Genomic DNA, 14,660 nt, shown 5'->3' on the forward strand with positions numbered 1-14,660 from the left:
GCAAGATATGCAATGCCACAGATACAAGAAAAATGTTTTCTGCTTTTAACTCACTGCTTCAACCACCTCCCCCTCCACCCTCCGATCTGTTCACACCAGACATGTTTGCCTCATATTTTACTGAAAAGGTTGCAACCATCAGTAACCAGTTTTCTGAGCCTGACCAGCTCAGCCCAAAGGCACCAACCAAAAGTGCCTCACTCGACTCATTCTCCTCTCTGACTGAGGATGAAGTCTCTAAGCTTGTGCTAGACTCTCTGCCCACCCCCTGTCTTCTGGACCCAATACCATCAAACCTCCTGCAGACCATTTCCTCTCTGCTTAATGCTGCACTTAAGCATATCATCAACTCCTCTCTATCACTGGGTGTGTTCCCCACCGCATTCAAGGAAGCTCAGGTCACCCCTCTGCTCAAAAAACCCACACTAAACCCAGCCCAGGTTGAAACCTACAGACCGGTTTCTCTTCTGCCCTTTCTGTCAAAAATACTTGGTCTCTGAGTTCCTGTCCAGAAACGATCTGTTTGACCCAAATCAGTCAGGCTTTAAGCGGGGCCACTCTACTGAAACTGCACTACTGTCAGTAACAGAATCACTACGAGCTGCCAGAGCTGCGGGTCAGTCCTCAGTTCTATTACTGCAACTCTCTACTGGCAGGTCTTCCTACATGCACTATCAAACCTCTGCAGATGATACAAAATGCAGCAGCACGACTGGTCTTCAACCTTCCTAAAAGAGCACATGTCACTCCTCTGTTCATCTCCTTACACTGGCTCCCAGTTACTGCTCACATCAAATCTAAAACTCTGCTGCTCACTTACAAAACAGACACAAAAACGTCTCCTCCTTACTTTAACTCTCTGATCCAGGTCTACACTCCCTCCCCCCACTACGCTCTGCCAATGAAAGGCGTCTGATCCAACCTTCACAACAGGGTCCTAAGTCTCTGACTAGACTCTTCTCCTCTGTCGCCCCCCGTGGTGGAATGAACTTCCAAACTCCATGTGATCTGCAGAGTCCCTCTGCACCTTTAAGAAAAAGCTAAAGAGCCAGCTCTTTCATGAATACCTAATAACTTAATGATGATGGTCTCCATATTATTGATGATGATGATGGTAATGACGATGGTTTTTGTTTGATAACAACGACTTATAAGATGGTTTCTATACTGATTAGAGCTCTCAAGAACTGCCCTCAATGTTGTGCTTTGCCTCTGGTCACTTCCTGTCAGCACCTGTGTGTCCAATCAGACTCAAAGCTGATCGTTTGCTCTTACTGACTGTTGGAGCTATTTAATTGGGGTTAGAATTAGTTTTTGTATTTAGTTTACTAATATTTGGGTGGTGTTGTTTATTTAATTATTCTACACGTTTTCTTTATTTAGAAAAGATTTTGGGTAACGTTTTCTTTTTTGCTAGTTATTTGTTTAGTAAATTTAGTTTTGTATTAGTATTTTTGTTAGGTATTTGGGTAATACTGTGGGCACCGGAGATTATTTAAGAAGCGGCAGGTAGAGGATCAGCATGCACCTGGGTGGGCCTATTGTTTTTTACCAGGTCAAGAGAGGCAGCGGGAGCCACGATTTTCTTTGTTCTTTTGTTTGTTTTCATCAAATAAACCAGCAAAATACCGCAGCTCCTGCATGGACATTGGATTTCTTTTGCCTGCGTACATTACATTCCCATGGTGCATCAGTGGTCATTTGATTATTTTTGATATTAGTTTATTTAGATTTCTTTGTTGTTTTTTGGACAAATAGCCACTACATAAAGTAAAAAACACGCCCTTGGACTAGAAAGGAAGGATTCCACATCACTGGACAGATTGGAACTTATTGGATTTTGGATGGATGAACGGAACAGATGGAAACAGGAGTTGATGGAGAGGACTGTGGAGGAGCAGAACCAGAGAGAGACTCAGATCCAGAGAGACGTTTACAACCAGAGACTGAGGTCGAGACTGAAGACTCTTATGAACCTGAGACTGATGACAGTGATGATTGGCAAGAGCCAAGAGAGCATCTGTCAGAATTAAACTTGAAAAATAAGAAACTAAAGACTGGTAAGAGACCACACAGCTGCTCGGAGTGTGGTAAAAGCTTTAACCAAAAAGGGAATCTGACCAGACACATGTTAGTTCTGTTGGGGTTGTATCAAGTCAACTTTGGTTATATTCTTTAATAATTATACTTAATTATTAATAATATAAATAAAATATCATTAAACTATGTTTAATCTCGTTTTGGGGCACCAACCTGTAATCAGGTAAATATAACCAAAATATCACTCAAATCAGTCTCAAATTAGTTATTTAATTACTAATATTATTAATAATGAATAACTATATTTAATAAATTGAAGGCGTGAAATCCGTACACAAAGCCTTCGCACCCAGCTTATATCACAATGTAAATACACCAGTAACCACAAACAACTGCTCTCTTAAATTATAACAGAATTTATTTAAACAAAGCAACATCAATCCAACATCAATGAACTTAATTAAACAAATAACTATTATAAACTAATCTAAGCAACAAACATTATCAAGCAAAGGCTTGTGGAAGGGGTGTGTGTGTGTGTGTGTGTGTGTGTGTGTGTGTGTGTGTGTGTGTGTGTGTGTGTGTGTGTGTGAGAGAGAGAGAGAGAGAGAGAGAAAGAGGGAAGAAGAAAGGGGGGGAGATGGCTTCGTACCCTCGTGGTCGTTCACGATGGCGCAAACCTAACAAAGACCTGGGTGTGTGCACGTGTGGATGAAAGGGAGAGAGAAGGGGGGGGAAGATTACTTCGTCCCACGTGGTCGCCCTTCCGATGGCACACACCTAACAAAGGCCTAAATGTGGCCTTAAGGTCTAAAAGAGACTGAGTTCGGCCCTACACAATCTGTGTCTCTGAGGCGTCTGGATAGCCGCGAGTGTATAGATCTCTGTGCGTAATGGCGCGGTGGTGGAGTTGGTCTCCAGATGTACGTTTACACAGGAATATGTGTGTATGTGTGTGCGTAGAAGGGGAAATAAAAGAGAATAAAAGAGAAATGCGTGCCTGAAGAGGCCGGATCACAGTCCGACTCCCGCGCCACAACTCGGAGTAATTCCCTTCATTCACAGAAACAAACCAATAGCCGAATTCAGGTTAATACAGCTTACACTGGCCTTTCTGATCAGAAGAGTAATACCCGGTTATAACGCTGTTACGCTAAACACATATAGGACGCAGTGGTCCGAAACAACAACAAGAGTTTTAAACAGTTAAAACTCAGGACGCAGGTCCAACAAAGATAAAAATTACAGTTTCTGCTTTGATCAACAATTGTTAAAAACACTCCCTAAAGCTAATTCTGCCCAGACCTAATTAAGCCTCACTTGTGAATCGCTTTGTCCGCGATTGGTGAAGGAAAAGAGTCCGGTGATGGAGCAGATCTTCTGTTCGTCCTGGTGCAGAGGCGTCTGATGGCGGCGAGGGTCCCTTACGGCGAGAGCGGCTTCGTTGGTTCTCCGTCGAGTGGAAAGATGTCCCTTGATGTCCTTTCGTTGCAGGACGGAATAAGACCGTTATCTTTCTGATAATCTGTTATAGTCTGACGCTCTCCGAGAAACTGAGATGCGTTCACTGGACAATCCGAGCTCGGAATTTAGAACACTGCCGGCCGCGGATTACCTGCGCGCCAAAACTTAAAACAAAGGAAGATTGTTGCAGGAAACAGGAGATCTTCTTGGGTCTCCGAGCACCGAAGGTCAGCGCGTGAAAGAGAGCGAGCAATGGAAGTCTTGGAGTTTTGTAGCCTGGCCTGCTCCATGGGGGTCTACCTCAGGTCCCCTCCAATGAGGAGAGAGAGGTTCCGGTCCCCCCTTTACTTCACACGTAGGTGTGAAGTACCGCAGGGGATTCTGGGATTAAGAGTCCTTTTAGGCCTCTTTGTGATCTCAGTGAATAACTCAAATGAGGCTTTTACAGAGGTGCAGGCCCAAGTCCATTGCTTGACTGTTCTAAGCCTGCGTGGCCCAACATCCCCCCTTTGTCCTGAAGAATGGGATTGCGGGTCGCGGTCTTTAGGGCAAATAGGGCCAACAGTCCATGCGTGAGGAGACAAATTTTCAAATAGTTAGTGAGCCAAAAGTCCATACATTTTGAGAGGCATTCGGTCTGGGCAGATACTGAGGCAAAGTCTGGGCAGACTGTCTAACCACGTTTAAAGCTAGGCATAAAACATAACCAGGCATTAGCAAACTTCGCTACTCAAGGTGCATTCTTTAACAAAACAAATTAAACAAACAGACAAGAGGAGGGGAGAAAGAGAAGAGTATAAGGTGTAGATTTTTAGCCTGGGCAGGAGTAAGCCTGTGGGAAGGTGTTTGTGGCATGTAGGTGTGTAAATGTACATGTACATTATGTGTCTCCCTACCAATGTCAAAACACAAAACAGGGACTAGGAAACATTCATGTCGGTAGAGTGACATTGTTGTGTTTCTACAATGGAGGCTACACCCCCACTCCTATGTGGAGTCAGAATCGGGTTCTCTGTAAGCGAGGGAGTCCTTAGGGAGCTCGTAGGAACTCCGATTATACCTACCCTTCTGTCTCAGACTACGGCCATCCCGAGAGTTCCGTTCGGATCTGGTAGCGATCAGTTCTCCAGGCTGGAACCTACTCTGTGGTTGAGTCCCACCCCCCTGGCTCTGTTCTCTATTCTGCCGGTGATATGGTCTCTTATTCTTAGCACAAGGCAGCTTGTTGCCCTCACGTGACACGTGACGTAAGCGTGTCTGCCAAACCGCCTGTGCGAATCTCTTGATCTCTTTCATACTAAGCTGATGTGTACGACTATGCAGGGTGACATCTGAACGCACGCAGCCATGCAGATTGTGCATGAAGATGGACTTGAAAGTTGGGTTCTCTTCCAAACCTGGAGCCTTACGTCCCTGGAAATATGCAGATCTAAGTCGCCAGTAATAATCTTTGGGGGCCTCATGCTTCTGATGCAAGACACTGAAAGCACTAAGAAGGGCAGATGCAGGGTCAATGTAGGTGGAGTATTCCTGGCGCAAAGCATTGCAGAGCGCAGAGTACTGGTATCTGATCTCAGGCTGAAGGGTAGTCGTGAAGTTACGGACACTCTTGGAAGTTGTCTTCCAGATCAGCCTGAGTTTTTCTCTTGTGGATGCATCAGGTACCTCACTGAGACACAGGTTAATCTCTCTGAGGTAATCATCGATGCAGAGGTCTGAGTTATCTGGATCAAACCGCTCTACATCCTGTGCCATAGATTCAATGAGCCTTATTCGCATTCTTTGATCTCTGGGTAGAAGGGAGCCATCCCAGTCATCTGAGGTTTGGATATTCCTCAGCTGTGAATCCTGCAATGGGAACCTACAGGTAGCAGGAGGGGGCCTGGTGTTATCTCTGCCTCTGGGGGCTGAGAAGTCACCCCCCTTCCTATGTGGTGATTCAAACCTGTGAAGGTGTGAAAGGGTGTCACAGTTGTCAGAGAACTGGGGCGTTTCCCCAAGGAACGGGGCTCCACAGTCAAAATCAGGGAAAACTAGACTTATTTCCTCAGTCCTTGGGTTATCCTGGCTGCTCGGTTCTTTACTGAGCTTTTTCAGCAGGGTTGTTTGATCTCTTAAGGGGCTTGGTCCAGGATCAGAGTCATATCCTGACGATGTGTCTTGCTCCATGCTTACCTGTGCTCCCTGAATTAATTCAAGCATGTCCAACACTTTCTGCTTGGCAGTTTGTAAGTGCTGATTAACAGATTTGTTTCCTTTCTGCAAGGATCGGACCTTTGGTGGGAGTGTCCCCATGAAATCACGGACACTCCTAGCCGTAGTCTTCCAGATCCGTTTCAGTTTTTCATGTGAGGACGCATGAGGCAGGTCAAGGAGACAATGGTCAACTTCTCTAAGGTAATCGTTAACACTTGAATCTGGGCTATCTGGGTCAAAACGCTTCAGATCTTTGGCCTGAGGTTCTATCTGCCTGGTTCGCAGGCCCTGACCCGAAGGCTGGCGAGGGTCGTCCGATTCGTCTGATGAATCGTAAGCCCTGTGGTTGTCACGGTAGTAGGGTTGTAACCGTGGCGGGGTTTGTGTTCGGCTCAGACGTGGCCGTCTATCGTGGGACAGGTAGCGTTCGGTGCCCAATTGGGCCCGTGTCTCCTCCCTGTCTCTAGGGGGAGTAAAGCCTCTCATCCTGCGGGGTGAGGGTTCTCTTCGCTCAAAGCGTATGGCGGAACGCGGGGGCCCTTCCTCTTTACTCATCCTACTCTTTACCGGGTGGTCTGAGGACGTGGGCGCTTTTGTGCCTGGGTCGGCCCGGCGGTGCCTTCCCCTCTCCTCCAGATCCTGCAACATGTCTGTCTCCCTCCTCCAGGGGCTTGTTTCAGTCTCCCATCCTTCGTCTGAGGTTTCCTCATCTGATCTGGGGGCTGAAGTCCTTCTCTGCCTGTCCTGAACTCTGGGTACCATATCACTTCGTTTCCTCTGTTCGGCCAGTTTGCTGCTTTCGTGCAGTGTTTTATTCTCCTCCTGCAGGGCCTTGCAATTTTCCTGCAAGGTCTTTAGTTTATCCTGCATTCTTTCGAAGTCGTCCCGCAGGATCTGTCCTTCTTCTAGTACCCGGGCTAGCTGTTCCCGGTGTATCTCATTCTGCACATTTGATTTGCGCTGATAAAGGAGGAGAATTTCGCCTAGAACATCTGAAGCTGTACGTGTTGGCTTCCCAGTTGGTTGATTTGCATATTCAACCAAGCCCTTTAGTCTCTTTTCACATGTGCTGAGGGTGTAGGAGTTCAGGCTGTCGAGCTGCTCTATAGGGAGGTGGATAAGATTAGCAACTACGTCTTGAAGGGGTGGATCGTCTGATCCATAGTGAGCTTTGGCCCATAGTTGATGTATGTCTTCTGCATACATTCTGTCTTTATTAGGGGTGAGCCTGGCTCTGTGGTTGATAAGATCAACTAGCTCTTCTAACTTCTTATCACTAATGCTAATTGACTAGCTATATAGGTTGGCACTCTCCTCTAAGGAGAGGTTCGTCAGACCGGCAGCAGTTTCTTGCAGTGCTGCGTCGTCTGGTCCAAAAGGAGTCTCAGCTCCCGACTCACCTAGGGTCTTGGTACACAAGAGCAAATCTTATCTAAGTTTCCCAACTGATCACTGCAGTCTATCCTGGAAGATAGGAGAGGGGATTCACACCTCAAGTCCTCAAAGGAAGGGAGGAACTCACACCTCTCAGACAGCTGGCTATGCCACAATGATGAGGTTACACTCTCATCTGGCCAAATGGCTCTCAAACAACAAGGAGCACCACAATCCTTTAGTCGAATACTTCAGGATCAAAATCTAGATTAATGCAACAAATCAAGTTCCTTGATAAAGTCACACTAGCTGCATCATTATGTCCAATTGTTGTATAGACCCAAAGGGGACAACAGTTACGGCTTTAACCATTAACTAACAACATAAAACACAACTAAGCCACAGCTTGATGTCTGCTTTGCTTAAACCACAAAAATTTAAAGAAAATATAATTTTCTTCCGAAGGATCCTTTTTAGGATTTTAAGTTTGGATTACTGTGCATTAACAGTGCAATAAAGCTGGTTTATTGAAGGCCTCACACGGGGCACCATTTGTTGGGGTTGTATCAAGTCAACTTTGGTTATATTCTTTAATAATTATACTTAATTATTAATAATATAAATAAAATATCATTAAACTATGTTTAATCTCGTTTTGGGGCACCAACCTGTAATCAGGTAAATATAACCAAAATATCACTCAAATCAGTCTCAAATTAGTTATTTAATTACTAATATTATTAATAATGAATAACTATATTTAATAAATTGAAGGCGTGAAATCCGTACACAAAGCCTTCGCACCCAGCTTATATCACAATGTAAATACACCAGTAACCACAAACAACTGCTCTCTTAAATTATAACAGAATTTATTTAAACAAAGCAACATCAATCCAACATCAATGAACTTAATTAAACAAATAACTATTATAAACTAATCTAAGCAACAAACATTATCAAGCAAAGGCTTGTGGAAGGGGTGTGTGTGTGTGTGTGTGTGTGTGTGTGTGTGTGTGTGTGTGTGTGTGTGTGTGTGTGTGTGTGAGAGAGAGAGAGAGAGAGAGAGAAAGAGGGAAGAAGAAAGGGGGGGAGATGGCTTCGTACCCTCGTGGTCGTTCACGATGGCGCAAACCTAACAAAGACCTGGGTGTGTGCACGTGTGGATGAAAGGGAGAGAGAAGGGGGGGGAAGATTACTTCGTCCCACGTGGTCGCCCTTCCGATGGCACACACCTAACAAAGGCCTAAATGTGGCCTTAAGGTCTAAAAGAGACTGAGTTCGGCCCTACACAATCTGTGTCTCTGAGGCGTCTGGATAGCCGCGAGTGTATAGATCTCTGTGCGTAATGGCGCGGTGGTGGAGTTGGTCTCCAGATGTACGTTTACACAGGAATATGTGTGTATGTGTGTGCGTAGAAGGGGAAATAAAAGAGAATAAAAGAGAAATGCGTGCCTGAAGAGGCCGGATCACAGTCCGACTCCCGCGCCACAACTCGGAGTAATTCCCTTCATTCACAGAAACAAACCAATAGCCGAATTCAGGTTAATACAGCTTACACTGGCCTTTCTGATCAGAAGAGTAATACCCGGTTATAACGCTGTTACGCTAAACACATATAGGACGCAGTGGTCCGAAACAACAACAAGAGTTTTAAACAGTTAAAACTCAGGACGCAGGTCCAACAAAGATAAAAATTACAGTTTCTGCTTTGATCAACAATTGTTAAAAACACTCCCTAAAGCTAATTCTGCCCAGACCTAATTAAGCCTCACTTGTGAATCGCTTTGTCCGCGATTGGTGAAGGAAAAGAGTCCGGTGATGGAGCAGATCTTCTGTTCGTCCTGGTGCAGAGGCGTCTGATGGCGGCGAGGGTCCCTTACGGCGAGAGCGGCTTCGTTGGTTCTCCGTCGAGTGGAAAGATGTCCCTTGATGTCCTTTCGTTGCAGGACGGAATAAGACCGTTATCTTTCTGATAATCTGTTATAGTCTGACGCTCTCCGAGAAACTGAGATGCGTTCACTGGACAATCCGAGCTCGGAATTTAGAACACTGCCGGCCGCGGATTACCTGCGCGCCAAAACTTAAAACAAAGGAAGATTGTTGCAGGAAACAGGAGATCTTCTTGGGTCTCCGAGCACCGAAGGTCAGCGCGTGAAAGAGAGCGAGCAATGGAAGTCTTGGAGTTTTGTAGCCTGGCCTGCTCCATGGGGGTCTACCTCAGGTCCCCTCCAATGAGGAGAGAGAGGTTCCGGTCCCCCCTTTACTTCACACGTAGGTGTGAAGTACCGCAGGGGATTCTGGGATTAAGAGTCCTTTTAGGCCTCTTTGTGATCTCAGTGAATAACTCAAATGAGGCTTTTACAGAGGTGCAGGCCCAAGTCCATTGCTTGACTGTTCTAAGCCTGCGTGGCCCAACAGTTCATACAGGAGAGAAACCCTTCAGTTGCTCTGTTTGCAGTAAAAGTTTTACCCTAAGACAACATCTGACCACACACATGTTAGTTCATACAGGAGAAAACCCTTCAGCTGCTTTGTTTGCAGTAAAAGCTTTACCCAAAGAGTAACTCTAACCAAACACGTGTTAGTTCATACAGGAGAGAAACCCTTCAGCTGCTCTGTTTGCAGTAAAAGTTTTACCCTAAGACAACATCTGACCACACACATGTTAGTTCATACAGGAGAGAAACCCTTCAGCTGTTCTGTTTGCAGTAAAAGCTTTACCCGAAGAGTAAATCTGACCACACACATGTTAGTTCATACAGGAGAGAAACCCTTCAGCTGCTCTGTTTGCAGTAAAAGCTTTACCCATAGACAAAGTCTGACCATACACATGTTAGATCATACAGGAGAGAAAGCTTTCAGCTGCTCTGTTTGCAGTAAAAGCTTTACCCAAAGAGGAAATCTGACCAGACACATGTTAGTTCATACAGGAGAGAAACCCTTCAGTTGCTCTGTTTGCAGTAAAAGCTTTACCCAAAGAGGAAGTTTGACCAGACACATGATGATTCACACTGGAGAGAAGGATTCCAAGTTAACAACATCACTAATGTGTATTAGGGTATGCATTGACTAACAGATGTATAACTGTTGTTATAAAGGGATATAAGGCAATTATAATCACAGGAATCTGTCTGTACTTTTTTGACATTGATGTTTTATTGCTGACATATGAACCAGTAAGTTGGGATCAGCTATGATGTTTGAATTTAAAGTGTTTATATTGTTGAAAGATCAGAGAGTTATGCAATTGTTGAATTTGTTTTTAATCATATATTTACTTTTTCTTTTATTATCATTTAATCCATTTATCATTTACATCATATATTTACTTTTTCTTTTATTATCATTTAATCCATTTCTCTCTTTATTTATTAAGCGTGCCATACATTGAGTAAAACCACATACGAGCTCGTAGGTGTGTAGCGTTTCTGCGTATCTGCCTGGTTCGAGCTAAAACCACATATGAACTTAGTATCACCTGTGTTACCTTGTATGCTTTGACATCAAAACCACATATGAACTTGGTTGAACTTAGTATCACCTGTGGATGTATCTCGTTTCTGCGAATCTGCATTGTTGAGGTTTTACAGAATCTTGGAAAAAAGAGACCGTCTGGCTATAAAAACTCTGTGGAAAAGCTGATCAGGGTTCTTTTTTACTTTTCTAAAGGACTCCACGTCACTCTGACTTTTGAATCCCCATTTTGGGACTTAGTCTCTGAGACCGAGATCTTTTAAAACCTCAAGTGTCTACACTCTTGGGTTTAGACTTTGGTCTTTGTGTTTTGCTTTTACTTTTTAAATTTTTATATTTTCACTTTTACTGTTTTGTATTTGCATTTGGAATATCATTTGAAGTTTTTTAATACATTTTCTCAAACTTTTTGAAATCATTTTCTGACTGAAATTATTCACACCACAAAGACCGGAGTCTCTCTTACGGACCCCGTGAACCTCAGAAGGTAAGCTTGAGCAGTCACACCACAACACACTTCTACTGACTTTTACTACACACCTCATACACACCTAACATCCTAGCGGGGCGAGATTACTGTTATTCCCTCTCTGGGGGGTAATCTAGAGTCCTATACCAGGGGTTATTCTTGAATCTAATTATTCTAGAAATGAATGTTAGGCAGATAATCCTAGGGCTGTGATTATAACAAGTCCTTTCTCCTCCAAAGGGTGTTAGCGGAGTAATTTTACATTGCTCCAGGTACTAGGAAAGAGGAGACTAGCGGCTGGTAGGGAGTGAGCTCTCATTTAGTTCTAGGAAAGAGTAGTCTAGTTAACTAATGGGTGGTGAGCTTCCGTTAGCTATAGTAAAGTTATTCACCCCTTTTGTGCATGTCCAGGACATGCTACAATATGAAACAGTTACAGTGTAAGGATTCCAATTCATTCATAAATCATTCAATTAACACCTTCCCAAATTACACACGTACCTTGCTCCGCTTGCCAAGGGTGCAAACTTTCATCGTTGGACACAGCGATCTCCATAAACCTTCGAACCTTCATGCTTAATGGTAAACCATAAAACCCTGTTTTAGTATCCCGTTTGGAGCAAACAAACAATTGACCATTACAAACAAATTAGCTGTGCACATACTGTAACTCTGCTCAAGCCCCCCTGCCTGCTCGCCGTGAGTGACGAGCCGAGTGTGATGTGTGCGCTAAAACGTGTAATTCATGTTCTGGGGTGGAGCAACAACAAACAACCCAAATAGGCTCCTATGGCCACTTACAGTAACCTTGTAATAAATAAACTGTTGTAGAGTGAGAAAGACTTTCATCTACTTGTGTTATTTTGTGTCAAGTGCCTAAAGCCTCTTTGGTGAAGAAAAGGAGCTCAGCAGATCCTGATGCAGAGCGACCACAGTCAGATCAGGTCCAGGTTTATTTAACTGAAAACCTTTAAACCCTTAATAACAATCCTGCAGTCAGAATACAAAATAAAGAAAATCTCAATGACATCTGAATATGCACAGGATTAATTAAGAGTGCAGAGGCCACTGGGCACAAAACTGCTGCAGCCTTTGATCACAAACTGAATGACAACACCTGTAGATGTCATCTGGCGTTCTGGATTTACTCAACATATTGTTAGAAGAAACAATAGAAATGCATTACAGCCTTCAGTGTGTATAACTAAATGGTATGTGGAAAAAACACTTTAATTGTGTGTATATTTGTTCTGTTATGATTTCTCTCTTTGGCTTCCTTTTTGCTGCTTCACTGACTCCCCCAGTGCATCTCTGGCAATCCGATGAGCCAACTCCACTCCGACTCTCCCGGAGTTGCTGGACATACTCAGGGGAAGAAGGAGCTGTTTAAGGGTCGGGGGCAGGCCAGATACCAGGTCCTCCGGTTCACTAACTTCACGGCCGAACATCATGAAGTAGCACTGTGCCTGGTTGCTCTGTAAGCCATGACAGCGTAGGGGATCCTAAGGTCCCCGTGTCAGCGCTCGACTGTTGTGGCCAGAATCTTCTGCATGGTGGAGTTAAATCTTTCTACCGGTCCACCAGACTGTGGTCAAAAAGGTGTGTTGTGCGTTTTCTCAATAACTGTGATCCCATTTTCTGGAACACCTCGGACTCGAAGTTCCGACCCAGATCACTGTGCACTGTTTGTGGTGCACCATAACCACACACCCAGTCAGTGCTCTTTCTGCTGCCTTGTGTTTCTCCCCTCTCAGGTTGCCTTCAGGTAGAGAGGGGCGGAGCCACTTAATTTGATTTTGTGCACCTGGGCACACAGGGCCTCAGTATTTAAACTGGCTTCTTATTCTCTGTCTCTCTCTCGTCAACACTACAAACATTCACCATTGCAATCACCACTGATTTACAGTTTGCACATTCTTTGATAAGGAGGATTTGCCTGGGTTGTGAGAAAATGGGGGTTTGTCTGACTTCTGAACTTGGATTTGGCTTGATACTTGGTAGTTGTGAATCTAATTAGTAGTGTATCAGGTTTTATTGTGTAGTTTGTTTGGAACTTGATCTGTGCAGAGTGGTAAGTAACCTCTCTGACTTGTTACTGGTACAATTTGTTGGGAGAATCACACATGTTTTTCTTGTTTGAAGATTTAACGATTTGACTTTCTTGAGAGCATTAGTTGTACTTGTTAGTTTGACCGCCATTTTGATCAATTGACATTTAAAATTACAATGGTGTAACAAGGTTTGTTTGATGTTTGTTTTGTTTGAACAAGAGTTTTATTTTTGAGCAGCCTGATCAGCAAGGCGCTGGGCAGGCAGGACTTGCCACTTTGTTATTTTGCCTTTTTTATTTTTGGTGGTAACTCTGGGGAGGGGGTGCACCAAATTCGGTGTTTCAGGTGACTAGGTCAGTGGTCTTCTGGGATGGTGTCCGAGTTTGGGAGACACCTCAAGCTCGACAAGCCATTGAAGAAGTGAGGCTTAGGTGAGTTAGTTATTAGTGTAGGTGTTGGGGTGTCTCCATAAAACTTGTAAAGTAAAGCAGCATATTTTCTTTGTTTGTTGGACTGATTACCTTGTTACATTTTTTGAGACGTTTGGTTAAGTTGGTTTTTAAACTTGGTATTTAATCAGTGGCAGACTTGACTTGGCATTTTGACAATGGCTTCTGTGTATGAGTAACAATCCTCTGAAAGCTAAATTGTTTGGCTGCAAGAGTCCTTAACATAGGGGCAGGCATTACACCTCGTTTTGTTGATGCAAGTTAAACATTTGAAACAAAAAAGAAAAAACTAGAGCTTGAAAAGTACAAAATGTAACGCATTAAAGAGGGTAAATTTGCTGATGGTTCAGTTTTGGAAAGTTTGAGCCACAGTGAACCTTGCTCAATAAGTGTCATAGGTGCACTAGAAAGTTTCACTAGCATGTCTGTTTTGCCTTTTTCACCTGACTCAGACACAGGGGAATTGGTTCCTGTCGTGGGATTTGGATTAAAAGTTGTGTCTGCACCTGTGCATAGAGCTGACCTTGGTTAAGACACTGTAGAAGGGGAAGTTCTTTTGGATGTTTGTCCTCAGCTGTCGGTCTATGGGATTGGTGTTCTGGGGAGTAATTTGGCTGGGGAATGTGTCGTAGTTTTGATTCTAATGAGATTTTGACGATTTACGCCGTTTGGATGACTTATAAAAACAGGTCTGGGCCGGGGGACAGACACAGTACCTATAGTATAACTACAGTTCGATTCAGATTTACAGCTATAGTGACTGGGAGACAGATCTAAGTGTAAGACTGCAGCTCTGCCTCCTGGTCTGAACTCTGTGTTGTTGTTAAGGTTTTGGACTAATAACCTCTGCTATGTTTCTAGATAATAGAGCTGCACCGTCCAAAGTGGGATGGATGCCGTCTCTAGCTAGCAGACCAGGTTTTCCCCAAAAAGACTGCCAGTTATCTATGAAGCCCACATCGTGTGCTGGACACCACCTCGACAGCCAGCGGTTGAGTGATGACATGCGGCTATACATGTCATCACTACGGAGTCCGACATCGTCTTAGTACACATCAACTCCACATTAACCTTAGTGACTTCCGACTGGCGTAGTCGGGAGTCATTAGTGCCGACATGAATTACGATTGTATTAAATCT

This window comes from Labrus bergylta, chromosome 1 (assembly GCF_963930695.1).
Source record: "Labrus bergylta chromosome 1, fLabBer1.1, whole genome shotgun sequence".
NCBI classification, from domain to species: Eukaryota; Metazoa; Chordata; class Actinopteri; order Labriformes; family Labridae; genus Labrus; species Labrus bergylta.